Source organism: Solanum tuberosum, unplaced genomic scaffold (genome assembly GCF_000226075.1).
Source record: "Solanum tuberosum cultivar DM 1-3 516 R44 unplaced genomic scaffold, SolTub_3.0 scf00007, whole genome shotgun sequence".
In the NCBI taxonomy this organism is placed as follows: domain Eukaryota; kingdom Viridiplantae; phylum Streptophyta; class Magnoliopsida; order Solanales; family Solanaceae; genus Solanum; species Solanum tuberosum.
In genome coordinates, this window is record NW_006238933.1 from 1,206,415 (window position 1) to 1,216,398 (window position 9,984).

Here is a 9,984-nt window from a genome sequence, read left to right on the forward strand (position 1 = left end):
ATTGTGCATGCACATGTGAGTCAATATCTAAATGTATAAACAATTGGAGTTGAGAAGAATTGAAAAAACAAAGTCAGAAAAGCCGAGTTGAGTTGCAGTCGACAAAAGGTCCGAATATTAGACATATGGACCGATATTGAACCATATATAAGGTCCAATAAATTTAAAATTTTAAGCTATATATTTATGTATACTAGATGGGGGAAAGCCGGGCCCAATATGATGAAGATTATAATTTAAGGAATAGCGATGTTTCTTCCAATACAACAAGAAATGTAAAGTTGATGCTGATACTTCTGTTGAATGTATGGAGGTTATATTGCTCTGTTTTTGCTTTCTGCAAAAATTAAACACATGTGCGTCATTGGGTTAACGTTAGATTGTTCGGTTAAGATATTAATGGAGTGAGGCAGTGAGCGAGAAGGATAGGGGTGTATGTGTATCTTACATCAGGCAGTCGGATGAGATTAAAAAAGTGTGGAAGCTGGCAAGTTATTTATTTAAGAACCTCGACATTGAGTATCTTCAAACAGGGTAACTCAGCATGTAAAAGGGTATGCTTGGCAGATCCATTTGTACGAACTGCATCCATAAAGCTCAATGATCTGTACACACAAGCGCAGCCTGTTAAATCACATCGGAAAGAGGCGCACATGAAAATTGTAATTGTAGAATTTATGATCACAATGCATGTTTTAAAGTGAAAGTAAGTATAAGGAGATAATTCTATCGACATATAAATTGCATGGCAGCAGAAATAACAACTAAAGCTTAAACTTTTCATCTGTGTTCTTTACAAGTTTAATGGAAAGCTGTAACAGGACAAATTGCTAAGATAAAATTTCAAGACTTGATATTAAACTAAGCTCATAAAACATTAAGGTTACCATTATCAGGGCATTTGCTATGCCAATGAATACAGAATATCAACAATATATTGTGTAAGCTCTTCAATCGCTCCTGCATATAATACAACTATTAGATGACTTGTTAGCATTATATTTCTTACATTGTCCTTCTCTTCAAGTAGAAGGTCTTTATTTTAAATGGAAACAATGCTTAGAAAGATACCAAGGCTTTTGAAGATGGCTAATGGGTAGGTAAATTTGAAAACCGATATCCGATAGGCCAAACTATTAAGTGAAATTATCCGTTCGATAAGCAGCCTAATTCTACATAAGAATATATTTTAAATTTGAAAAGAGTTACATTCAAAAGAAGTCAGGTAAGCACATAAACAAGAGCAGCTTGGTGATAGAAAATCTTTTTAAACCAATACATCCAAGAAATTCTAACATAACCTTTGCAAGTAAAGAATTGGGAAAAGAAACTTTAGTATCAGTCCATATGCATTTATAAAAGTACATCACTAACGCGTCGAGTCGAAGAGAAGAAATTGTTGTTGCAAATTTGAGAATGGATGTTTTTGACGCAGCTGAAACATGTTTTCTGGAAAAAAATTGAAGATACTTCCTAACTTGAATAGCTTACAGAGACGTTTGTCCTGAAATAAATGCCCATGATTTTCAAGGTCATTGATGAAGAAGTAAGAACACATCTTAATCCACATTGTTAACGTGGAGTGGTAAAATATTAGGAGCCTATCAGCTTCGGTTGTCCTATAAACATGAGGAGTAGTCGATCAACAAATTACTTTTCTGGTGAAGAGACTTTCATTCAGTTGTTCAGCAGAAAAATGATTCTTGTTGTATGATATTTTAAGGATCACTCAAAGCTTAAAATACTTTCAACTTAAGTTGAGATTGGTACAACCATTTATAAACTTCAAATTTTGAATCCTTTATCCACATACCTACTCTTAACTAAGAAATTAAGTGGACGCAAGAATTAACTACAATCAAGAGTTACATATTCACTTTCTGTTAACTTGTTCTCTGTTGTTGGAGCTATTGTATTTCCAATAAAAGTATCTAATTAATCAAGGTTGTAGGAAGGCTACTCTTCTTTTTTGTCAATCGAGTCGCTTTCCCTCATTCCACTCATTCAATATCATTGAACAAATCCGTATGGGCATGTGTGTATTTCCCCTATTTTGTGGCATCCAACCATAGGCACTTGAAGAGTGGTAGATGAGTCAGTGTACTGTGTGTTATAAAGAAAGAAAATTCTTTCTCTCTATTTTAGCATCTTGCTCTTTCATCAACAGAAGAGACACTCATATCTCTTCTTCTCTATTTAGCTCTAAATTATAACTCTTCTGCCTCCTTGTGTGTGGTGTTGTATCAGGTAAATGATTATACTGGCTATTGTTATTGATGAATTACATTAACAACAGACATAAATCAATAGGCCACACTTTCACTTTCAGATAACTATTATAGACCAAGCCTCCATATCAGCTGACAATAGTTGTAGAACTTAAATTTTGAGCTGGAGGTCAACGAACTGACCTTCTTGTAAAAGAATGTGTTAAAGAAATGACATTTGAAGAACCTCCGGGGTTCCCTTCTCTCTCTCTCTCTCTTTTAGCCGTTCAAGATACACATTCATAATCTACAAAAAAAAATTCGTTTTATTCTTTCTTCTTTTCCATATTCAGCTTCACTAAATCTTAAACTCTCTTACTCCTGGATAGGGAACTGAACATAAAGTATCAGCTCATAGTTTAACCATGCCCCAGGTGTCAAATATTGCAATATTTCTCCAGTAATATCAATATTGGACCTTTTGGGTTACCAAAACCTTTGTTCTGCACAAAATTAGACAGATACAACATATAAAGAGATTGCAAACTGAACCTAGTATAAAAAAGTGTACAAATCATACCGATTGGATTTAGATAAAGCACAAGAAACCTCATCATGTTTCTCTTAAGTTAGAGGCACAAATGGTTCTGAAATCGCATCCTGTTAGTTAATAAACACCAAAATGAGGAAATTAAACTATGAACACACGTGCTGCTAAATGGCACAATTCAAAACGTTTTTGCCCCAGGAATATTCCAGCAATAAGAGGTTATTTCGAATAGAAGAGAGAGAGTAAAGTGATGGGTTAGAGTTCAGGCTTCTAGATGTAGATAAGAAGGCAAATGGGCCGACTTTTCCAAGTAACGGAGAGTGACATAATATTAAGATTGAAATCAAAATGGTAGTTGTGTGATATGACTTCAATTAAGCATGACATTGAAGAAAATAAAATAAGTTTAATCATGTTTTGAATTGTTTCATACAGAATGGTCCAATGACATTATTATTCCTCTCCTCTTTTATTCATTTCTTATATTGCTAAGTTGGCCCCGACTACTTAAGAAAGTTGTTTGAAATGTTTGTCAGAAAGACACCAGTGAGATGATTATTTTGATAGAAATATAATATAAATTTTTTTTATCCGCATAGAACTTAAATCTTTGAAAAAATTATTTTAGTATTACAGAGAAATTGTTGCAGAAGATATAAAGGTACTTATGATCTATATTGCTATGACTCTTCAAAAATGTCAACGGGTGCGTATCGGATTCGCCAAAGTAGTGTACTTTTGGAGAATTCGATACAGATGCGGCATTGAAAAAGTGAAGAGTCCGCGCAACTAAGCTTATGATTGCCTCAGTGGGCTACTGTAGATGATGGCTGTTCTTCTGGCTCTACAGTTTGTGCCTAATAGATTTGTGATTTGCCTGCTTTTCGATTTAGTTTGTTTCAAATATTAATATCTTCCTTGAAAAGGACAATTTCAAGATGAAGGGTTATCAATGCATAGTCTGGAACAAACGAAATCGGGTAATGTAAAATAAAATAGTATGGTTTCTCCTGAGATGTCTAGATGTCCAAGAAATTGCATGTATTTTATCTCTTAACTCAGCTGAAAATATAAATTCTAACATTAACTAGCTTGCAAGTTGTTGTGTCCTGAACCAAAATGGAAGGTGAAAAAAAAGTAGATAGTGAGGGCTTTAAGTTTTCACTGTATTAGTCCTCATCCATTTCCAAAGTCTTTTATGAGCTATGTATTGAGATGTATGCACCATTTAAAGATCACTCAAATAAAGTAAACCATTTAGGCTTCTAAGTTTTAGCTTATATACAGTTACTTGGTAAATAATTGCATATAGTTGCTAAACTGGTCCTTAAAGGAACTAAGAAAATGAGGTTTAAACCATACTCAGTGCATTTTGGAAGAAAGTAGTAATTAAAATTATAGCTATGTGTTGCATAAAAACAAATCATTTCCAAAAATTTGGAAGAAAGTAGTAATTAATTTTTTTATTAGTGTCAGCCTTTTTAACGTTGTTTTGCTATGAAGCACATCGACTCTTGAATTGCTGTCTCCTTGATGAGAATGATAATTTTTTATTTTTGTCAAAATAGTATTAAAACAATCCACTATATTGTGATCAATATGACCAGCTAATGACTCTGATTAACATGACTTTTAGTAGTATTGTACTGTGAATTCAAATCTTGGAACAGATTCATATATGAGGCCTTTGAAAGCTGAACATGTGTCCGATGCACGACCTTATGAACAACCGTTGTGCAAGTGATGATGTTCCTTAGGACAATGTACTCAGAGGCCGGAACAACTGGTTTTGTCCAACATTTTGAACTTATTTGTTGTGCCATACTTTATCATCACCCTGACACATGTGTTGAATAGTTGTTTCATGCAGTTCTACTAAAAGTAGTTCAATTCTCTTAGGCTTAAGATCTGACAATTAGATTAGTCATTTTTACGCATTGATGTTATTTTGTTTTGGCTAATGTAAAAATGTTTATATTACATGTGAAGGCATTCAACATACTTTTGTATAAATATAGCTAATGATCTTTGTAGTTGTATATTTTCAAGAACTTACCACTTAAAAAATATAGAATGTTGGTCCCGTGCTAAGCACGGGCTATGCCCCTCTAGTATATATATACACGAAACAAACATATAAACATGTTGGAACAAAAAATATTGGAAAATTCAAGCTTAAGCTATTAACATATGAAAGCGGCATACAAGCTAGATTTAATTATACATACAAATCGTACGTTAAACACATATTGAAGTACAAAAAGTTGAAAATTTTGGAGTTTCAGGTGTTGACATGCATAGACAATTGTAACGGTCCTCATGGTCGTTTTGATTTATATGCATATTTCTTTGTATTTCATACACCAGCTTTTGTATATTATTTTTTACCTATGGAAATGAGTGACATAATCCTAGAGGTGATCGAATGGGTATTGGGTGAGTTTTTTTTATTTTGAAAGTTGGAAAGTTTAGCCAAAGTAAACATTCTAGGTGAACATACCTCAAATCAAATTCAAATAGTTTTGTTAGGTATGTGAGGTGATTTTTGACTTGGTTGGATAGTTGGTACAAATACCGAGGTTCTTCAGGAGTGTTTGGATCTTTGATTGAAATTTTAACTTATAAGAAAGTTATGTTTGACCACAATCAATTTGCGGTCAATAAGACCCCATATCGCTGATCTGATGATTCTAACAAGTTGAAAATATAGTTTTTAGTTAATCTCCATACTTAGTTTGTTATTGTGGGAGTTCCGAACGAATTTGTAGGGTCCATTTAGAAATTTTTGCTTGTAGAAATTCACAACTGAGTTCTTGTTTTATGGTGCCTTCTTCGCGTTGGCAAGACTTGCGTTGCATTTATGAAGTAAGGAAGTGGGCTGGCTTCGCATTTTCATTGGAGGGGTCTCATTCATGAAAGTTCAAGTTCGGATTCGGGTAGGAGTCATGCTTCACAATCATAACTAAAGTCTCACATTCACCGAGGTATAGGTCAGGTCAGCCTCACGTTTGTGGAGCTTCCTCGCATTCGCTAAGATCAAATGATACATGGGCAGATTTAAATTTTATTTTTTGATCTTGGACTTCATAACTCGATTTTGGAAGTGTGGGATTACAGTTTGAAATGATTTCAATGGAGTTTTGCTAAAGTTCTTCCTAAGGTATGATTCTAACCTACTAATTATGTATTCCGCACTAATCTATCATCACATTAGTTAGTGATTTAATTAATGTTTTGAAATGGGGAACTCGAGAGTTTTGACTCAAAGTAAGAGTTTTGTATTTTTTTTTAATTTGAAGATTAACGGTCTATTTTAGCTGATTTTATGGATAAACTAATTTTGAAAGAATATGTAATATTCAACACCAGGCTCAGGCTTGCTTTTTTGAACACTATTGGAGATGAATTTTATCATGACAACATGATTGTTTATGAATCTGTATATTTATCTAGATTACATATTTTATCAAATTGGAATCAGCTTTAAGGAAGGATAAATCTGTAATTTGAATTTTTGAATCTTAAAAGACAAGTTGAGATTTTCTTGACTCATTATTAAGTGTTAATACATTAATTGATTGGATAAAGGGATAATGAGTAATGAGAGTCCCGTATAAATAAGATAACGAGTATTTATGCAAGTACTAGTATCATGACATGAAAATTGGAGATTTCCTTCCTTAATTGATGAATTTTTTAATTATATGAGGTTGATTTCGAGTATATTGCATTGGATAGATGTCGTGTTGCTCACTTAATATTGATGAGTTGATTTTGGCTAACGGCATGCATATAAAATGATTAGTTGAATTTTCTTTCACATTTTTATTCTCATTGTTGAATGTTTTGGAGTTATTTATGATTCTCTGTGTTGATGATCAAAGATTAGTGGACAAGTGTAAAGTAGTATGCAGTAGTGTAGCATTAAAAATAAGACAAATCCAAAAAGTTAATAGCTTTCACAGTATCACAAGGATTCTATGAATGAAATGTATTACCTTTTGGATATAAAAATGCACCAGGAAGATACTAACATTTCATGGATAATTACTTTAACCAATTAGAGAATTTGTATAGTATACATAGATGATATATTATTATATTCACGAACTCAAGACGAACATATAAAATTACTAGAGAAATTTATACACATTATAACATACTCAGGAATAAGTCTAAGTAAGAAAAAGGCAGAAATAATGAAAACTCAAATAGAATTTCTAGGAATACAAATAGATAAAAATGGTATAAAACTGCAAACACACATAGTACAAAAGATAATAAATTCTGAAGAACAAATAGATACGAAAAAGAAATTACAATCGTTTCTAGGATTAGTAAATCAAGTGAGAGAATATATACCTAATTTAGCAGAAAACTTAAAACCTTTGCATAAGAAATTAAAGAAAGATGTAGAGTATCATTTTGGCAATAAAGACCAAGAACAAATACGAAAAATAAAATTATTATGTAAAAATTTACCTAAATTATGTTTTCCAGATGAAAATAAAGAATTTACATATATAGTGGAATCAGATGCAAGTGAAATAAGCTACGGAGGAGTATTAAAATATAGATATAATAAAGAAAAGGTGGAACACCATTGCAGATATTATTCAGGAACATTTACAAACCCCGAAATAAAGTGAGAAATAAATAGAAAAGAATTATATTCAATATATAAATGTTTATTAGCCTTTGAACCATACATCATATATAACAAATTTATTGTAAGAACAGATAATATGCAGGTAAAATGGTGGATAACAAGAAAGGTACAAGATTCAGTAACGACCAAAGAGATACGAAGACTAGTATTAAATATATTAAATTTTACATTTACAATAGAAATAATATGTACTAACAAGAATATTATTGCAGATTACATCTCAAGACAAAGCTACACAGACTGAAAAAGAAAATACTATAGAAGAAATACTCAAAGCTATGAACCTACTTTGCACAAAAGTAGAAAATATTGACAAAGAGCTACAACAAATAAAAAGTCAGCAGCATGATTATAAAAATGCGGAGCTAAGTCGATTAGAAGACTTAAAAATTCCAGAGCTACAAGGTGACGTTGGGAAACACCTAAAAACCCATAATGATTTGTTACATGCAGCTATAGGAAGCACATCTACAACAAAAGAAGAAAATAAAATCAGATATGTTAATACCAATATGAATAAAATGTTCGAAAAATCATTTATGCCAAAAAACCAAAAAGATCCATTATCCATACCACCTCAGCTAAATACATATAAAGAAAGCCTAGGACAAAACAAAAATACTTATAACCATAGAACCAAAGCTTATATAGAAAACATTCGCAAAATACAGACTTTTCTAAACCAAAATCCAAGATCTAAGAATACAAAAAACCCCATGAAGATTACATTACACAAAATCTACAGGGATATAACAAGCTGATTGCACAACCAGGAACAAGTACAAATCTAGTAGGAACTTGCTACAACTACGAATTGTTAAGTACCGTATATACCCAAACATGAGATGAGATATCAACAATACTAGAGCTACATAAGGCATTTATGCATTATAAAAAGGATAACTAAAGGAACACTTTTTTATATAAAATTCTACTCAGCACCAACAGAAATATTGTATGACGAAATTAAACCTATCATACAGGTCATAAAAATCGGACTGACAAGAGAAATGATAATATCAGAGAAAATAGAACGACAAGACGAGATACAAAAGATAGAAATACCGAAATTTTATGCAAGAAAGCGGATTATTGGAATAACTACTATTTTAAATGAATTAACAACCAATTATTTAAATGGAAATTCAGTATGGAGTTATTATTCAAGGGAGCAAACTATGATATATTCAAATTCCAGAGAAATCAGAGAAGCAGATATGGAAGAAATACGACAATGGATACTAAGCTTATTAAAACCAGAACAACAACCAACTACAAGAGCAATACGGAAGAATTTATTTCACCAGAGATAATGACAAATTATTGCAAAGCTATTGGACACAGATACCTAGATCATCAATGTTCAAAATGCTATGGAGAAGACAACATAATTCCAGCTGTCCAGCTAGAATAAAGAGCCACCAGACAAGATAAAAAGCAAGATTGAGATATAGATACTACATAAAAAATTCTAATACAAAAAGACCATTTAGGCCAAAGAAAGAAATAATTGAATGCACTTGTTATAATTGTGGAAAACTAGGACACATAGCTAAAGATTGTAAATTACCCAAAAATCCTAAGAAAAACAAATATCTGAAGTAATAATCGATAATGAAGAATATACACAAATAGAATATATAGATTATGAGCCAGAAAGTGACGATAGTATATATGAATTATCCGAAAATGAAGTAAACGAAGAAGAAGACAATTTGTATATAGATGACTGAAAAAGACGTACAGATAATAACTCAAGAGGAGCATATAACTGACGAATCTACGGAACAAAAGGTAATATTTGATATTAATATATTCGAACAAATAAAAGGAAAAGAATTAGACCTAAGCGTGAAAAAAATATTCAAAGTACCAATAATAAAAAATCTATTTAAGAGACAAAAGGAAGAATATTATGTGGTAAGCCAAAAAGAACATATAATAGATTGTTAATATATCAAAGGAAAAGAGAAAATACCGATAATAAATAAAAGAATAATAAACAAAGAAATACAAGAAATTAAAGCTAAAGACCCAATAAAATATGTACACCTAGGAGGAACAAAAATATTAATAAAAAGCATGTTTTCAGAGAAGGAATAGATAACACCAATAGAAATATACCTAGCAGATGATAGGATAGTAGAACCTATAGAAAAAAGTATAATAAGTGCAGTAAAAGGAAATCTAATATACCAAAAATTCAAATTTACAATAAGCGCTAATTATTCAGTAGCAGTAAACGATAGAAACATAGATAAATCCCTAGTATTGTATTGGAAAATGTTAGGAATAGAGTTAGCCCCAGGGAGTAAGATATTTACAGCAAGATGTAAAAATCTATATGTACTAACAACAAAACTATTATCTATATGTACTAACAACAAAACCAATTGAGGTGCTACTTTATCCTTGCAACAGGATAGGTTTTTTATTATGGTTTTTTCCATTTTTATTTCTTCTCTATATTTTTCACATATTTCTGAATACCATTTTTGTAAGTATCTTATTCTTGCTCCTAAAGTATCTTGTAATCCCGCTTCATTCCAATTTTTTAT

At 31.7% G+C, this 9,984-nt stretch overlaps 1 long non-coding RNA gene across 1 annotated transcript; it reads right to left on the bottom strand.

Annotated features, from left to right (window-relative positions):
* Nucleotides 1–206: 206 nt before the first annotated feature.
* Nucleotides 207–1,343, bottom strand: LOC107060772 (uncharacterized). The gene is made up of 3 exons (XR_001473518.1): nt 888–1,343; nt 449–605; nt 207–337 (listed from the first exon to the last, which is right to left on the bottom strand). It is a non-coding gene; the product is annotated as an uncharacterized lncRNA (long non-coding RNA).
* Between the last annotated feature and the right edge of the window lie 8,641 nt (nt 1,344–9,984).